Below are 20161 nucleotides of genomic sequence, written 5' to 3' on the forward strand. Positions count from 1 at the left end.
AACGGCGAATGCACGCGCATAAAGGTCAGGGCCCGTGTGGAGATTAAGAGACGGTGCGGACGAGCGATTAGCGCAGTTTGGCAAGGCGGCCCCCCCGCCCCCCGGGGGCCCCGCTCCTCCTGTGTCGGGTGCCGCTTGCTTGCTGGCTTCCGCTTCCTTGCTTGCGCGTGGGAGATGAGTGCGTTCGCCCTCCGTGATAGCGTGCGTGCCCGCACGCTTCCGCTCGGGCATACAGCGCGCGGTGAAGATTTTATCTATAGGGAACCTGACGGCGACGGCAACGGCGACGGCGACGGCAGAAATCCGTTGAAGTGTCCATATAATTGATATCGCAATAAAAAGATAGTAAATCCTTTCTATCATATATCCAAGAGCGCGAGCAGCACAGGAAATTTAGGTGTAGCCGGCTACATAAAGGGAAGTGTATTTTTTTCTTAACATCGTATAAAAAAGGTCTTGGACATTTAAAAAATACATTTTGGGCTTTTACGTGCCAACATCACGATGTGATTGTGAGGCACGCTGTAGTGGGGGACTCAGGATTAATTTATACCACGTACCTGGGGGTCTTTAACGTGCACACAATTCACGACACACGGGTGTTCTTGCATTTCGCCTACATCGAAATGCGGCCGCCGTGGCCGGAATTTGATCCCGCGAACTAGTGCTTAGGATTTTTCCCTTATGGTTGCTTTGTTTCTGCTCATATGTACTAGAAAAATTGACTTTTATTATCCAAATTGTTTAGTTTAAGATTTGGTATTGTTACTTGCCTAGTTTTTGACAAAGAACAGCGAAATTACCGTAATGCCAGTCAAACCTTTGTTTACTACGCCCGTAAATGATTATCAGTCACCACCTGAGCCTTTGATGCATAACGATGTCTCATACATCTTTAATTAAGGACCTTCACTTGCGCCAGTGGTCGCTTGACAAGTTATCAAGATATGCATTTCCACAACATCGATGTGGGCCTGCGGAATTAGCAGTGCAGCAGGGTCGTGCATCTACCATCTCTCTAATTGTTATCATTATTCATCCCGTTTTTGATTCCCCTTCTCCTCTTACCCTTTGCAGAGTAGTAGGCTAGAGCACAGTAACTCAGGCCGATCTCTCTGCATGTTATTCAATAAGATCTCTCTCTCTCTCTTTCTTTAAGCGCCACAGTGATTTCTGCCCTTGGTGTAGCCATCTTGCTTTGTTCACGGGGTTGCATATTACCCAGATTTTTACACCCAGTCTCGCTTTGCTCAGTGATCCTCCTCACCCCCCTCCCACTCCCGTATCCTCTTTTTTTTCTTGTTTTTCGTTCACTGTTGGCTCTAATTTCCTGAGGACCTCTGTCTGAAGCGAGCTTAAGGTTGATTGTATATTGCATTACTTTTCACAATATACCGAACTACTAGACACGTGAAAGTCAGTACAAACTCTCGTAACGACACCTTGCGACGCTTTTTAGAGCAACAAACATGCTAGAAAGGATTTGTGTACACTTTAGCTGTTATAGTTGAAGGAAAAAAATGCCTGAAGAATAACTTTGTAAACCTAGTTATCACGAGTGAAAGGACTGCTTGGCTTGGTTTTTCAAAGAATATGCACACAGTGTTACATTAATGCACGCTTCCGCCTTGGTAAGCTACTCCATAACGTGCTAATTGTCCCCCCTTTGCTCCGGTGTTTCGGCAGCCAACTTTGCCGTTGCTTGAGATTTCGCAGCCTGCCGTCTAGCTATATCTACTGGATGATTGGATTCAACCGGTCGCTTGCGCTGAAGTGCACACCCAGACAACCCAGCCGGCGTGCCATCCATGGCGAGACTGAGCGACCAATCGCCGGCGAAGCAGCCGTTAAACCCACACCTAGTCACGTAGTACCGCAGCGGCGAGGCTCCGAGCGAGCGCATCTGCGACGCATCTCCACAGCGGATCACGTGGCGCGACGTCACACCTGCCACACTTGCGCTCCGCCGGCTGAAGGTCATTGCGACGCAATGAATGACCTTGCGAGACAGCGTAGTAGACCTTTCGCTCTAAAACTGGATGTTTATAACTTAGTCACCGCCGAAGCTTTGCACCGGCAGCTGAGCAGAATTTGGTTGGTCTCTCCAATTTGTATAATGACTGTGTGTCCTCTGGTTTAATTCTACGGCACAACACCCGAGCTAGTCACGTCTACGCCTTTGGTAATGCGGTATTCAGAAGTACATGCACAAAAACGCTAGAACTTCGCTGGTTAAATAATTGCGCTAGGGTGTTCAGTGGTACCTACATAAATATGTGATCGAGAAACTGACAGATTGTTGTATTTTATGCTTCGTATGGGCGCAGGTTGACCTTCGACAGCTGATGATGAGCTGCTGTTCCCCATTGGCGGAGCACGCGAGCCGCACCTTGACCAAGCGCAGCTGCTCGCACGGCGGCTCCCTCCGAAGCAGCACGATAGTAATGTCCACTGCCGCTGCAGGCGCCAACCACGTGGGCGCCTCGAGCCTGCGCCGGCACCAACGCTGCGACGGCTTCCACGCTTCGTCCACTGTCATGGTGCCCCTGCGTAACCTAGGTCTCTCTGGACAGCATGCTAACTCGGGCGGCGGCGGTGGAGGCCCATCCACCCGGGTTCCGATTTACGCGTAGAAAAAAAAAAAGGGAGAGGGGGGGGGGGGTGGTTCACCACACTGTGTCGGGGCCACGCGCTGCCAGTAAAACTCAAGAAGCCTACTCTTCTAAGAACTTTGCTCGAATGCGTGTCGTGAGATTAGCAACCTTGTGAATCTCCAGTGAACGCATTTCTTGTTTCAGATGAGAATAAGTGACATCTTCCATAGTGTTTACCAATTGTCGCAGGGAACCCACTAATTACAGTGTATCCAGCAGAACCGTGTGACAACGTTATATCCGTGGGACTCAACATCACCAGATACCAGTTCGCCGCTCAGTGACGTGATAGAAGGGTCACAGGTCCCTGCATTTCACGTATATGGCAGAGAGAGACGGAGAGAAAGCTGCTGCAAGAATAGAGGGAGCTTGTGGCGTTTTTGAAACCCGATGCGTGCTACTCTCTATTGGATGGAAATGGGTGCCAAAGGCACAAGGAGGAAGGGGACGGAGAAGAGTGAGAAAAAAAATAGGAAAAGAAAAAGACAAGGCACACACTCTTTATCCGTCAGTTTCTTTCTCCAATGCATCGTGTGTACTTTCTACTTTATTATTCTCTCAATTTGCCCACATCTTCCCCGTTATACATATCTGCTTTTCTTTTAGTGTAAATAGCGCATAGTACGCCCCCTCCGTCCCCCTCTTCCCCACCAGGTCAGAATATGTGCGAATATGTGTATAAGTCTACGGTACGCGCGAATTGCAAGGTAATGAGCCAACACTGGCACCAGAGATGTTGAAAATCTCACGTACAACCTGTAAACATATTTCAGGATACTCTGCTGAATGCTAAGTGTTTTGATATGTGTGGTATACACATCAATAAAACTTCGGTTGGCACTAGTTGGTAAATAGATTTTAGGGTGAAAAAGATTAGCGCAAACAACAAGCACAACAACAAAGAAGACACGAGACAAGCACTGGCGCTGTGCTTGTCTCGTCTCTTCAATGTTCTTGTCCTTGATGTTTGCGCTGATCTTTTTCACCTTGGTAAACACAAGTCGCCAGGATACGTGCGTGATGGCCTGTAAAGAAGAAAACCGAGAGAAATCGTGGCTAGATTGGTAATACTTCTCACATGAATGAATAGGGTGCTAGTAAACGGAGGGGGGGGGGGGGGACTTAGGTTTCGCTATTTCTCGTTGGTCTATTTTGTTTGTGAAGTCCTCTAAGGCAGCGATTACCAAAGTTTCCTTAACGATGAGAATTTTGTGAATGTGCACCATGATTAGTTTCGCTGCCGTTCTAACATGGCATGACGCTACATCTCCCTCATATGATCATAACGGGTGCTCAGATATGTTTGTAAACACGGGACCACATGCCCTTTCCACTTCTTCATGCAGTAGACTGTGTGACTTCTTTTCATAATGTTCCAACGCAAACGTTTTCGTAGCCATTACTGAGAGAATTCTGGGAATGTTTGTTTGGAATCTCGAAGCGCATAAAAACTCGAGATATGACGGAATGCCAGAGGATGTGCATATATATATCTTGTGAATTACGGTGGCCTACTGTGGTGGTTACGCATGCGTGGTACATGAATCACGCGAATTAATTTCTTGACTGTGGGCGAAGTTCACTAGCCACCATCTTTTGTGTGTTCACAAGTTCATGTATTCGATATCATAAAACAGCGGTGCTGAGTGAGCGTATACAGACTAGGACAATGTATCACGCGCTTGCTATATTCATGTATATTTCTCACCTGTACAGTCTGTGTGTCCTTGCATCATTCGCACGGAAAGCTGATAAGATAAAGGCACATATTGCACGCTCCATTTTTCCTTTATCTATCACAATCAAAACACAAACGTTGATTACAACACTTCCGTTTGTATCAATATTTTGTGTTCTAGATATAGGCTAGGTGTCTTCACTTGTGACCACGCCTGCTCTGATGAGCTCTGTTGGCTCATTGTTGAGTTGACCAAGCATGAGCTCATTTCTGTTCCAAAATGCAGGCAGAAGCTCAAGAATAAAATGCTCAGCTCATCGCGTGGTGATAGAAAAGCGAATGTACTATCACGTGCGTACAAACGCTATCGTAAAGGTTTCCTGGTGAGATCCATCCCCCCTGCCAAAAAGAGTGCTGTTTAGTCTTCAAGCACTGGCACATGTTCAGCCTAGCTACGATCATATTTCATCTCTCAGCATGCCTGCATGAATGACAACGGATTTTATTTGATATATAGGGTTTGTGATCACCATGCAAATGTCTTTACTGCTATAAACATTATACACTGTGGATAGATAAAGAAAAAAAGAACTTTCGAATTCTAGAACTTATCACTAATAAATATGCTATCTGATAATGCTGACTACAATGGAAAGCCAACGGCCAGGAAAAAGGTCAGTATAAATGAACAGTTCCGTTTTTTTTTTCATTATCGCGAAATCCAGCCTTTATTTGTATGGATGTCAGATGTAAACGGAGACTGTACTCAGTGAGTCGGCTTAGTAACTACCTTTAATCTGAAGTTATTTCGATGTTTTTGTTGATTACTTGTGACGTGTTGCGCAAAGAACAAATTCTGTTTTGTTTTGTTTTGTGGCAGGATGTAGGTCAAAGGTGGCTGCTGCAAGGAGGATGCAGAGGGCGTGACAGGAGATGTTGAACGTGTCGACTATTACGACTCTAATTTCATACCTGTACCTGCACGAGAAAGCCACGCCTAACTTCAGAGCGGCTGACTTTGCTTAGTTAACCAGTGCTAACTAAAATAACTTCGATTCCTTTTGTTTCATTAAAAGTTTCGTTGAAAATATTATTTATTGCTGTCCTAAGTTCCACAGTTGGGCTTTGTACCCGCTGCATCCAGAGTAATTCTGACGTTAGAAGGAGATTTTAATGCGAAAGCATCAAATGGCCCATTTAGTGAAAAAGCTGGCGTCTGTCGTCTGGACAAGCAAAAAACGGCACCTAAATTCCCATTGGCTGCGGCACCACGCCACGTGCGCGCCTCGACGGCGAAAGTGGACACCTGCTGCCGCGATAGCATGCAAGGTATTGCGTGAGGGGAGAGGTCATCGCAGCGACGCCACGTCACCCTCGCTCTCGCCAGCCTGTGTTATCAGCGCGTTTCTTGCGCATGCAAGCTCTCGCCTGCGTCCTAAATGCGCCTCGCTAATCGCTATAAAGAAGTAATGTATACAAACAGAACAAATTCGTAACGAAAAACGCTGGTGGTAGTGAGTTTCGAGCCTACGATCCCACGCTCAGGAGACGTGTGTCTTACTCACTGGTCTAAGCCACCGCCTCCTAGATAGCAGTCCTGTGTAATCTGCTATATGACGTCATGCTACTTGGACCTAAATTTTCGTTGCCAAGCCCAGCATGACGACAGCGGTGACGTCACGATCACCACGGCTTACTCAGCAGCGTACCCATGAGATTCTATGGCAGTCGTACAAGGTAGCAAGACGTCATGGATCGAAGTGCACCATCCTTCTGCTATCTAGGAGGCGTTGGCCAAGCGTTTCAGCGAGTGAGGAGTTCGTAATTCGAAGGACCGCTCAGCGGCGTTCAACTGGGCATTTATGCTTTCGCACTTACAACTCATAGGAAGTGCTTGGTTGTCCTTGTATTTCTTTCTGTTTAACTAATTTTTGATATTGAAATGTGCCCTCAAACGCTAAAAATGTGCTCATAGATAGGCACTGATTCAATTCAAATAAAGTAAAAAAGTCCATTCTATTTGAAATAAATAACTGTGCAGGCTTGAGCCAGTTAGGATCTGTAATGCATGATGGTGGGTTTCAGGCGCTTGTGCCAGTCTCATCATGCCTTTTGTCCGCTAGTTTGCGCGCGAAGACCCACTAGCATGGTTTAGAGAAAATGATTTTTCTAATCCCTATTACCTGTAAAAATTTTCATTGAAGCACTGATATATTTGACGGAAGATAATGTCCCAAATAATTCGTAAAGACGAGTTCAAAATTTCATGAGTTTGTAGTGAAACCGGTATGCTAATTCCTTTTGCAAACAGTACTTAGTAGACCACTCGCAGAAAAAAATGGCATCCGATATTTCTCACTGAATATTTATGACAGTCGTCTTTGTTTTTGAAAAAGATTTATCGATGGATAAATGGTCTACATCCCAGCCAAGCATTAGTTTCAGTCTATCCTTGCTTTAAACGTCTTAAAAGACAGGATTAACAGCATTGAGGCATCTATTGTCGTTACTTAGCTACACAGCTGAACAGAGAATTTCAATATTTACATGACTGGCGGCTTGAATGTTATAACTATCTTTTTTTATTGTCCACGATCAAAATTCATCTCCCTACAATCGCTACTATTTAGCTCGTTCTGTATTTTATGTACAAAAAGTTTCTTCCTGTTCACGTGAGCAGTACGTATAAAAATAGGAAAATTGCAGTATGCCTTGCGGTGACGCTCGCTTTCTTAGGTTCAAGGACAGAAAGTTTCAACTAAAACGAAAAGCGAAAGCTTTGACTTTTCAAGATGATGACGCCAGTGCGGAGTCTTATGTAAGTCACAGATTACGTGCATTGTTGATAATCTTGGCTCACGTACAAGAAAATGCACTGTATCATTCGGTATATGTCACCTCTTTACTTCCAAATGAATGAGTCCATAACAAAACAACTGCGCGAGCACCGACGCCACTGTAGCATTTTTCACGTAGCGTCATATGCCACTTATTACGCAACAAGAATATAAGGCGGCGTCGGATGCTGAATTTTTAGATTATCTTACCGTACCGTGCAGGTAACGTATGTTGCTGCTAATTTTTACAACTGCAGCATGTGCACCTTTTATTCCCGTCTGACGAAGCCAATCAAGTGCACACTATAGGCATACGCGTTTAGTACCTGCAAATGACCCTATAGACCGGCGCCCTTTATTCCTACTGTTTCTTAAGTCTTACGCCTTGAATGTTTTATGCCACATGCTGTGAAGCACTCCCATGAACTAACTTTCATAAGTTATTCAATCGACACGCCATAGTTATCGTAAGCCGGTGTGCGATTTTGAAAACTTGGCGTGAACATTTCGGTCGTTTTGGAGATACAAGACAAGAACTGTGTAACAGCGTCGCAGCTCTGCGTTTCAAGAGATGCGCGAATTGACAAGAAAAAAAAAACAATGAAAGTAAGCTATATTCATTCTAGAGGCAAAAGCTGCATATTTAGAGTATATAATACCACCTTCAGAACGTAAAAATTGAACATTTCATACTTTTTCCGACTATTTCTACCGACTATCGATTGCAGCAAAGAGCGAAGAAATCGCATCGAAACGTCATTCGCATAGTTAACAGCATGTCAGTCAAAGAGGGCTTATTCAGTGGTGTCACTTCCTTACATAATTATAGATCTATGTGTTAGTATGCAGGAAAAATGCTGTTGAAATCACACTGCGTAGGGTTAACTTCCCCTTTCATGGATATAATCCGGGTTCTCACATTTGGTACTTGCGCATTTCAGTCCTAACAGTACAAGACACTGGTGGTGTTCAAAACCCGTTCTCTATGACTTGTTTCCGGCTCCCAGAATCGCGTCCGGTGCCTTCAGCCAGAAAAAAAGCATAGCCTTTAAGGCCCGTATTTTATATCAGAGGGCGCCACCCTATGAGGGGGGAACTTGGACACCACCTATTGTAACTACGTACTTCCGGGACCGTCATTTTTTAGCTTTGCTACCTTCTTGGTTAACGTATAGTGATTTCACGAACAGCGCATTCTCCCGCAATTTCAAAGTTTTAATTCGTCGTCGTCCCCGGCGTATATTTTCTCAGGGGAGAATTAAATGCGTCACTTTTCGCCGCGTTTCCTGTGTTGGGCACACGCGATGTCAAATTCGCGTTTACGATGTTTATGTCCTTACCTCACTTTTCGATCTCCGCGATCGTAGTGTGCCTGAAACAATCTAAATGTGATATTACAGCGAAGATATTTAGGAGAGTTCCGCAACAGGTTTCGTGAAGCGGTGAAGGCCGGCGTGCGACGGCGTGGTCGATATCAACTATAAATGCTACGCAACGTGTGTCGGCGCACCGAATTTGCTTTGAATCGCAATGATAAATAAGCATAAAATAAAAGTTACTTTGCGTATATTATTTTTTCGGTTTTTCTTTTTTCCAATAATGCGTAATTTATGTCTCTCACGTCGCGTTATACAGGTTCCACGTTGGATGTCAGCTAGGAGTTTGTATGGCTGCGGAAGTAAAACCTAACTGGTGTGTTGCTGGAACGCAGCCTTCGTAGGAGCAGTCACTTAGAACAGCCAACCACGACGACAGCCGATCGAAGGGGCAGTTTATGCTGAGTTCTAGCGACGCCGTGAGCCATCAAACAGACCCCTATTACTTCCGATTAGTGTGAGGACTCACTTGTACATCTCCGCCACCTTTGACGAATTAGATGCTCAGATTGGCATACATCAATAAACGATTTTTTCCCAATGACACTGTAAATAAACTGGCAGTATTCCTTTGTGCCCGACTGTTAATGGAAATCAGAATAATTTGTGAGTTTGTTGAGCCGCAGTACATTAAATGCTCAAGCTGTGCAAGAAAACAGCCGGGCACTGCAGATTTTTTTTTGTTCGCGACAGAAACTGCAATTCACATTTCATAATAATGGAACAGCAAACTCGCCATATGACCCGCCTCGAAAGAAGTCGTGATGCACTCTACCAATAGAATTCGCACCATTCTTCTTTGCAGAATATCTTAATGAACAAGTTTGCAAGAAAGAACCCATCTCAGCATTATTATTACAGCAAGTCTAAGAAACTTGGTGTTTGTTAAACTACTTTATCGCTGTGAATAAATTGTTGCATACCTCCAAGCAAACCCTTAGTCCTAATTTCAACCGTGGGCTACAAGAAAGTGGTAGAATTCCCCCCCCCCCCCCCATATTACTGAGAAATCGCAGAGGCTTGTTTGCGATAATAACGTCTACTAAATATCTATGACATGTCCCTCAGAAGCTGCTCGCAGTTGATGGCTAATGCATGGCTACGCAGGTGCACTGCTTGCGAGTAGTGCTGAGAAACTCGAGTGGTCGGCTTTTTAAAATGCTTGTATGTTGGCTCACTAAAAGCAAGTTAGACGCCGACGCGACTGAAGTACACTGTGCACTAATTTGAAATTTTCGTGGAGCAGCGCAGAAAAAAATCACTAAAAGGTGGGCAAAGGCAACGTATACAATAATAATAAGATAAAAGGCTGAGACGTCGGCCTGAACAAGTGTGGTCTAGCCAGCTTCTCAGCGTACATAAATAACAAAAAAAAAAACTACTGAACACATCGGTAAAATAGTTATTCTGACATAAAATCTAATATTTATCCCTAACAGTTATGGTGCCTGCCCAGCCTCCTTGTTAGAGTAGCGAAGGTAATGAAATTACCTCCTTCCAAACGAAAACTACAGGCAGGTGCCGCGAAAAATAAATGGGGTTGGGGGTGTTCTACGAGTCTGCAGCGAACAATTTTCGAAACCTTAGCGTCTCATAAACTTCCTGAACAAAATGTGTCTTTCACCGCGTTACCAAGATTTACAAGTTGTCAAGTTCGACTTGGATTATTTATAATCAAAGAGCAATTAGCGTATATATTTCAGTAGTTCGATTGATTAGCCGGCGAAGCCGTGTAATGCCTCTTGAAACCTTGCAAATTATGTTAAACATTGCCATATTATATATACCACTTAGTTGCTTAAGCTTATCTCAAGATGCCTGTATTATTTGATTGTTCGGAGCTACATCGGACAGCAATCCGTGCCTTAACTACATATATACTATTGCCGTTGTGTCACTGGCGCCATCGCGCTTGCAAGCTTAGTCATCGGACATTACTTGTCGCATGTTCAACCTCTACAGATATAAATATATACCGTGTCTGATCAGCACCAAGGTACAAACTGCTATCTGCTGCGTGACACTGGATTCTGTCTGCTCTACTGGTGCGCTGGGCCGGTTAACCTAACAGGGGATACCACAGACTGGGATCCCGACGCCGGGTGCAATGCGTTGGTACTAAGAAAACATTTTTTTTAAATAAGGTGTGATTACTCTACGACACTGTGAATATTTCAAAATAAAATTCGTCGTCCATCTAGCTGGTTCTTACCATGCCTGAAACATAAACATTTTTTTTTAAATCAGGAGTTATCCTTTAGACAATGCTCACGCGAGGACCGAGAGGACTAGTAGTTCTGCAGCGAGACTTTATACAAAGGCCAAAAATAAAGACGTTATCTGCACATGCTGTTCGAATTCCCCCTTATATAGATACCAGCATGCAAATGATGAGAATTTATCAATTGTCTCTTTATTAACGTGAAACACTGTAGGCGACGAACACGCTGCGCACTCTACATGGATAGCGCGTTATAAAGGCTAGCGAAAAGAATCCAGTGACCAGCTCTGCTTATCGTTGTGCGTCTCGTTCAGGTGGGCCTTGAAATAGTGTTGCCGTGGCGTGTTGAAAATAATGAAATATATATTGTTCCCACTGTAAACCAAACTTAAGATGGCACACGAGTATGGGTGCATACACTCTATTATCCCTGTGTGTTCCGTTCTCGTGAGCCTCGAACCAATGTTGCCATGCCGTGTTGAAACGAATGGAATATATACTCTGCCTGCTGTAAACCAAACTTAAAAGAGCCAAGAGTATGGCTGTATTCACTCCATTGTCATGGTAAAATAAAAGCGATGTTTTCGTCTTCAGCCATGTGTCTTTGTCATTCATTTCATGCCGTAAAGAGATGAGAAAAACGTATATATACAGGGTGTTTCAGGGAAAATTTTCAGAATTTATTTAAGGTGGCCTGTGGCAGATAGCCAAATTCTAGTTAATGAGCTGGTCTACTCGAAGAGGCGGACAGTACTTGCACAAAACATTGACATGCATAATCGACTAATTAACAAAAATTCACTAATTCAGTTTTTAACTAATTATCTGATGGCCCATATCGCAATTTACAAATTGTAGTCATGGAGTTCGCAAGGCGGATACACTTAAAATTAATTCTCAGGATGACACCAGTTTCGAGATATTAATTCCCGAACTTTGCGGAGGAATGCATTGGCGTTCCAGTTAATTTTGTGCTTCAATGCATAAAGCGACATTTTTTTAAAGAATTTAACTGGAACGCCAATGCATTTCTCCGCCAAGTTCGGGAATTAATATCTCGATACTGGTGTCATCCTGAGAATTAATTCCAAGTGTATCCGCCTTGCGAACTCCACGGCTACAATTTGTAAATTGCAATATGGGCCATCAGATAATTAGTCAAAAACCTAATTAGTGGATTTTTGTTAATTAGTCGCTTATGCATGTCAATTTTTTTGTGCAAGTAATGTCCGCCTCTTCGAGTAGACCAGCTGATTAACAAGAATTGGGCTATCTGCCACAGGCACGCTTTAAGAATTTTTGAAAGTGTTCGCTGAAACACCCTGTATATATATTATACGTACAAAAAGAAATATTGCACGGGCTTCTTATATACATGGTATCCCAACAATCATGCACCAAGATTTAAATATATGCAAATGCCACGTAGCTGGAAAGAACCAAGGTAATGTTCTTCGCCGTCGCTTGGAGATACTCAGATTACGTTTTGCATTCCGCCTAATTACATAATTAGTATAAATTAATTATTCAACTCCTCAAATATTGTATTTAGACGAAAAGTGTCAATAAGAAAATTGTAGAGCAACGTGAAAAACTCCTGATGCAGCTTTGTGTTGCTCAGTATACGTGCTACATAAAAGGGTTTTTCCGAGCGTGAAAGAAGCCCGGGAATACACACAAAATTGCCGTGCGACAAATTTCACTGCCTGATTCTGATCTCATATTCGGACCTTATCAAAACGTTTCCATTTAATAATTAGTGAACTGATTCGGTAGTCTAAGCTAATATTTTTTTAATAGTGCGGTTGACTGTTTTATTCAGGTTGAAGCAAAAGCGCGCATACTTCGTGCTCTTGAAAGCCATACAGATCTTCAAAACAAGTTATCGTGGATTGTCCAGTTATGGCCCATTTCACTTATCCCAATTGAGTGTGCCACATGAAAATGAGTGTGCCGCATTTGCTCCCATGGTACAGCTCTCTTAAACCTGTGGTACATGCAGCGAACCTTTACGACAAGTTTCATGCGTCGGAAAAAAAAAAAAAAAAGCAGCGGATGACGCAGCTTGTTGGCTCGCTTACGCTGCATGGAACCAAAGCAAGGCGGACGTTTTCGTGCATTCGCTGCATCGTTCTCAATGTGACAAAAAATGTAAAAGCATTTTAATATCTCTATGTGCAATGGATAAAGTAGCAGTTTTGTTATATTACTTATTTGGTAAGAATATACAAATTCTTAACGGCTTATTCATCTATCATTGTCCCTAAACTTTTCATTTCGATCGTTTACTGCGAGCCGGCAGGCAAAAGTAAACGAAAGACGAAAAAGAAAAAAAAAACGCACCATCACTCGTATATCCAGGCTATTATTGCCGCTTGAATTATTTCGAATGTAAGTGATAAATATTTTAATGGTATCATTGCTCAAAAAATGAAGGAAATCAGGCGGGATTCCAACACACGCATTTTACATGGGAGGCGGAGACGGTACCTCTGTACTTTTTCAAAAAGAAGGGCAAGAAGGTGGCTCTTTAGCAGATGACTTGTCACGTTGTCGGACGCGTTCAAAAATGTTGGTAAAACTGCGCCCAATTTTGGCTTGTTGCGACGCCTTTCCATTGGAATTTTAGGCGAATTATGCACATAACTCGTCCATGACGTAGCCAGAACCTGCGGTCGCTGCTAAAAGCGCCATTCTTTGCAAAACTTCGAAGAAAAGACGTGTTGACAAAGGAACACTCGAAGAGAAGTACGGCATCATAAATGGCGCGAATGCTTGCTTCGAGCGCTGCATGATATGTGATTGCCTGTTGGCTGACTATTGTTCAAGCTGCCTACGTAACATGGCCACTTCTGACCACGTCTCTTTCTTACCTTTCTGAGAACGCAGGATGTCGATGCCACTACGCTTGAATCTAGTTACTGCTGCACGCCACCCATGGCCACGTTTTTCTTCATTAATTCAGACACAGCATTCAAATATACTTGCACCAATCAATAAAGATGATGGCCACACTTTCTCAAAACGCGACAGTGGGTGCCATACGACCCGCGCAATTAGGCAGTAATCATGAATTTCTGTTCATATCGTCTTGCAACTTCTCTGCCATTACAAGCAGACGAACCGGAATCCAAAGAATGATCGTACGGTCAAATCTGCGCCCGGATTGGCTCATGTTCATCACCGCGCCCTGGACGCTTCCGGCGGCGGTGATCACCCGATGAAATATCTGGCCAGGCCAGATCGGCGGCCGGCATTCACTTTTTGCGATGCTGGGTATCTGGCGATTACCCGCCCGCTGACGTTACTCGCTTGGACGACGATAGTTCGCGTCTTTGTATACTTTCGGCTTTACGTATCTGCTGGTTGTCTCGTTAACCTTCGTTATCTGAAAGCGACCATCCTGGAACGCTATGATATTGACAAATGTACTTGTTTATCTTTCTCGGGTGACCGCGTTTCACCGTCAAACAAACGTTATCGCTCAGCGCAGAAGGCGCCTGCATGAAGTACAGGTGTCAATATGATATCATATTCTTGAACTTTGCGGAGAAATGCATTGTCGTTCCAGTTACTTCCTTAAGAAAACATCATTTTATGTGTTCAAGTACAAAACTAACTAGAACGCTAATGCATTTCTCCGCAAAGCTCGGGAATTAATATCTGGAAACTGGCGTCATTCTAAGAATTCGTTTCAATAAAAACGCCCTGCGAACTCCAAGGCTAGAATTTGTAAATTGCGATATGGGTCATAAGGTAATTAGTTAAAAAGTTACGTCTATAGTGAATTTTCTTTAATTAGTCGTTTATGGATTTCAATTTTTCATGCAAATGTCCGCCTCTTCGGTTAGACCAGCTCATGAGCTAGAATTGTGCTATCTGCCACAAGCAATTAACTTTTAAAATGTTTTGAAAGTGTTCGCTGGGGAAACACCCGGTATAAACAAAGAACGCGCTCATCCGGCACCTGAAAGGTCGCAAGCATCATGTCAAGGTCGGGATTACCCTTCTAAGGGTTAGTCGCGTCCTTCAGAAAAACACCGGGGAGTGACAAGTCATTTTTGAACGACGGGCAACTGCTCTTATCATTATTACAGATGATGACTTTCGCCAACGTACCGGGCTTTGTCGTGAAGCTATGATGGTTCATTCTTTAGAAACAGTATTTATTTTTGTTTCCCCTCATAACTTACGCAATTGGGGCAGAGTTCAAAATATGAAAGTCATGAGTCAGGCACTGCAGTACCAGGCGAAATGAACTATGCCCGAGAAAGATAGACTTTTTCCGTCACTGTCTTTTGGAAACGATGATTACGTTGTAATTTAACACACAACAGAACTTCATACACAGAGTTCTCCCAATAGCTTAACACAAAGTTAATAAGTCCCAATATTATTAAACTAATAACATTTTATCAGAGACACTGTCACGAGACTTTAACATATATAATGAAGGGCTCTGTAATTTCCACGGTGACTTAACCTAGGTAACTTGAAATACTTCACTTAATTATCACAGTCATGCTGCTCACATATACAGCATTACTAATGACGTCTACCATGGCCTCGGTTAAATCCCAGGAAGTAAATGTCTACCTCGTCGCATTGTTAAAGACTCGGTAGGCGTAAGAGTGGCCAAAAATCGAATAGGAATGCGTAGTATGGAATTAGTATGGGATCTTCAGCGGTATAGAAATTATGCAGTACACTCAAGTCTCTCCAGAATGGGATTGTAAGATTCATTTACTCCGACTATTCATTTATCATTAGTATTACTAAACACCCGCCGCGTTGGCTTAGCGGCTGTGTTATGCTGCTAAGTCTGAGGTCGCGGGATCAAATCCGGGCCGCGGCGGCCGCGTTTCGACGGGGGCGAAGTGCAAAAACGCCCGTGTCCCGTGCATTGTGGGCACATTAAAGAACCCCGCGTAGTGAAAATTATTCCGGAGTCCCCTGCTACACCGTGTCTCCGAATCAAATCATGGTTCTGTTTCCTAAGAACTCCAGAAATCATTCATACATTTGGTATTACTAGAAAAAAAGCATACTGAGCTTCTACGCCAGATTGGCGTCGTTAAGGCGCCTGATATTCCATAAGTTCTACCACTCTACGCTCCAATATTCCATCTGGAAGAGCTCGGTGCTTGTCAGAACGTATGAGCCAAAACGCAGCCTCGCCTTCAGAAGGGATAGTCAGTGCCAAAATCCTACGGAGTGCGGAACGTGAAGAAAAGTTTATATTTCTACACCGTAGGCACGATGCGTGATATTCAGATTAACAGCATGTACTGGTCCAGAGTAAACAGCAGTTTTGCCTAGTTTTACTAGGTGCGGGATTAGCTTCGTTGCAAATGAACTTATTTGAATAACTACGGCCCCGTAAATTTTTGACAACTGTGCCATGGAGCACCTGCATTTTCTTTATTCCGCACACAATTTTTTTAATCAATGACCTTTCAGCCAATGTCATGCAGCACCTCAGCTTGGATGATTTTCAGGACAGCCATCGTAGGCATGACATATGAAGTATAACAACCTAATTAACTCTTATGTAATACATCATTATTAGTGCTACTGAGGAATAAGAAATATGTAAACAAATAAAGGATACAGAAATTACCCATGAAAACTTACCTAAATGTTAGAAATACTTCAAAACTTGGCCTGATCGTCTCGCGTACCTTCCTAAGGTTTCTCGGAAACTGAAAGGGCGAAATTGAAAAGCAAAATTGACATGTCTACCGGCGCCATGGTAGAAGAGGGAATGTGTGGCTTAGTGGCCCCATATGGAAGGGTCAGTTGCCATTGTGCTACTCACGCACAATGAACGACACATTTAGATCATATTTACAGGCCGTGGAGAAAAGGATAAAAGGTGCTGAGTGGTTCCTGGCGTGATCATGACAAAACCACCGTACCAATATTGGTCGTAAACTATTCTAATAAGAGAACATCTTTAGCAAACACACATGGTCCTTTCTCATGTTTCTTCAATTGTTCGAACACGGTAAATTTAGGATAGAAGAATATTCTCACAGAATTACGGTAGAATTGCACCAGCCACTATATCACGGTGCTGTTACTTGACTCAGCAATAGAGTGAGTTAAGAAGTGAACAGCAGAATGCTATAGCAACTGCGGTGATTGTAGTCGCGGACAAGGTCTTCTTGCACAACTCTGAGCATAACTCAAAAAAGGTCTGCGGTTGGAATAGTTCTTTCTTATTACACGACAGGCTACATTAGCGCGTCCTTGTGTCTTTTCGTATAATTTCCAATACTCCTCTGCGTGAGTAGTGGTAAAAAGATATGAAGACGTTCAGTATTTCTGAAATTTCGTGAAGCTACATGGGATTGGCTTAAATGATGAGACATATGAGCTACATATTAAGGATAGACGTTTTAGGTTTCGAGGTACAGGTTTGTACTAAGCAAACAAACTTATGCATTAATTCGGACAACCTTCATTTGTGCGCAAGATCAGGTACGCAGAAATCCTGCTTTGATATAATGCAAATGTACTTGGTCAAATAGCTTGAACTATATTCCTTCTTACGAATACTACGCCTGCAGCTGCTGGAGATTGTTCAATTTTGTGTCATTTAATTGCGCATACTGGACGTAGTTTTTTTTTCGTTTCAAGCAGCACAAAAGTCGCACAAACACGCATTTCCCATGACATTTAGCTACATAGGCAAACATTTTTATTAGTGATAGCTTCATAAATCTTCGCGTTAAGAAAGAAATGAAATTTCAACACACCTCATCTGGTTTTGTCGAAAATACAGTATACCCAAAGTCCTAAAGAATTTGGGAAGCATGTTCACATGTTCACGAAACCAGCCACACGCCGTGGTTGCTCAGTGGTAATGGTGTTGGGCTGCTGGGCACGAGGTCGCGGGATCGAATCCCGGCCACGGTGGCCGCATTTAGATGGGGGCGAAATGCAGAAAACACCCATGCACTTAGATTTAGGTGCACGTTAAAAAAACCTTAGGTGGTAGATTGCTATCAGTAATTTTGATCTGCCATCGTTCAGAGCGTTCGGTTATCGCTTCGATGCACTGCTGCCGGCGAAAAGCCCCCCCCCCCCCCCGGTCCGACTCCGCGTTTTGAAAACTGCGGCATTGGAGCAACTCTTCAGCCATTTGAAGAGCTGCTGCTGCAACCAGCTGAAAGCTGAGTCAGTGAAGTCGATAAATCCCCGGGAATATATAAATCGATGCAATTGTTTCATCGCAAATCGCTCTCTACTGGCCAAGAAAGCCTAAAAAATTGAACGTTTCTCTAGCGGCCATCGCCATCTTCATCGGCCGCCTTTTATTTATGGCGCGCTCACGTGCATGGGCAAGCGCATGTGCCTTGTTGTTCGTGCTACGTGCTGAGAGGCTAGAAAAAGAGAAGAAGAATAAAATATAGTTTCTTCCGCTCCTGCCTTCGCCGACTCACGCATTGTCATAGTGCACCTAACCTCGGCCCCTATAACGTGGCGACCCGGACGTGATAGCAAGGCGAGCACCACAGCTTGGAAGGGACCACGAATGACAGACCGGCTATCGACGCAGAGGGCATGGCCACGGTGCAGATTCACGTGCCATCATTTTGGCAACAAAATCCTGCAGCCTGGTTTAGACACGTGGAGGCCATCTTCACCCTTCGGCGGATTACTTCGCAACATGCGAAGTTCTACCACGCTGTCTCCGCACTCTCAACGGAGGTAGTTGAGGAGTTCTACGACGTTGTGGACGCGCCCCAAGAAACCACCCCCTATGACCACTTTAAAATGGCGGTGCTGCACCGCACCTCTGTGTCTGTGAGCAGGCGTCTTCAGCAGCTTCTCAACGAAGAGGAGCTCGGCAACCGGCGACCGTCAGAACTTCTACGTCGCATGCGGCGGCTTCTCAGTGGCAGTATGCTGGACGCAAACAGCCTGCTGCTGCGAGAACTGTTCCTTCCGCGCCTGCCGCCGAATGTGGTTATTGTCTTGGCTACCGCACCAGACGACTGGTCCCTCGACAAGCTGGCGGAGCTGGCCGATCGCGTCATTGACTATTCAGCAAGAGGTACTGTGGCGAACGGCATCTACCATTCCGATGTCGCAACTCGAAGACCAGCTGTCTCGCCTTGAGCAACTGATCGATGACCTTTCAGAAAATGTTAAAGCACTACAGCCTCCGTCCCACCCGCGTCGACGAGACCGCGATTCCCGTTCCAGCTTGTCTCCTAGGTCTAGCTCACGTTCAAGCCCTCGTCGTCGCGTATACGGCTGGTACGACAGCAACTTCGGTGTCAGCGCACGTCAGCGCCGTTCCCCTTGTGGCTTGCAGGGAAACATACCACAGAGCACCACTGATGGCGGCCAGTGACTCTTGCCGTACGACAAGCCGCCTGTTCTACGTCACTGACAGGATTGCCGGACATCGATTTCTCATGGACACAGGTGCAGAGGTCAGTGTCGTTCCTGCCGTGCGACTACACCGGCAGCGCTCTCAGAAAACTGTGCATCTTCAAGCAGCCAACAGCTGTGCTATCAACACATATATGGTCAGCGCTCTCTTAGCATCAAGTTGGGTCTCCGACGCACCTTATGTTGGGTATCGTCATTGCAGACGTACGCATGGCCATATTGGGTGCTGATTTTCTGACCCACATCGCCCTCAGTTTTGATTACCGCGCTCGTCGACTCGTCGACATGACGACCAGTATGTCTATACAAGACATCCTCGCACCTACGACATTAACCACTGGAACGGCGCCTTAGGTACCATCATCTATATACGCCTCAATTCTGTCAGACTTCCCAGCCATCACGAAACCTTCCAACCTCAGGCTGCCAGTACGTCAAAACGTCACATGTCACGTTGTCACTACTGGCCCTCCAGTGTTTTGCCGACCCAGACACGTCGCTGGGGACCGCCTTGCCATCGCCAAAAGAGAATTCGACCACATGCTGCAACTAGGCATAATCCGTCCTTAGTCGAGCAGTTGGTCGTCAGCTCTCCACATGGTTCCCAAGCGTGACCCTGGGAATTGGTGCCCGTGCGGCGACTACCCTGCCCTTCGCATCGTCCCTGATCGCTATCCCCTCCCCCACATTCACGACTTCTCTGCCAACCTAGTGGAAGCGGTGATATTCAGCAAGACAGATTTGGAAAAGGCCTACTACCAGATTTCGGTTGAGCCAGCGGACCTCTCTAAGGTTCCAATTGTGACATCATTCGGGCTTTTCGAGTACGTTCGCATGAACTCGGGTTGAGAAACGCTGCTGAGACGTTCCAGAGGTTCATCAACGAGGTAACCCGGGGACTTCCCTTGGTATTCCCATATCTCGACGACCTCCTGGTGGCTAGTGTTTCCCTCGAATAGCATTGCCACCATTTGCGCCGGCTATTTTCT

The sequence above is a fragment of the Dermacentor silvarum genome, chromosome 1 (assembly GCF_013339745.2).
Source record: "Dermacentor silvarum isolate Dsil-2018 chromosome 1, BIME_Dsil_1.4, whole genome shotgun sequence".
Classification (NCBI taxonomy): Eukaryota; Metazoa; Arthropoda; class Arachnida; order Ixodida; family Ixodidae; genus Dermacentor; species Dermacentor silvarum.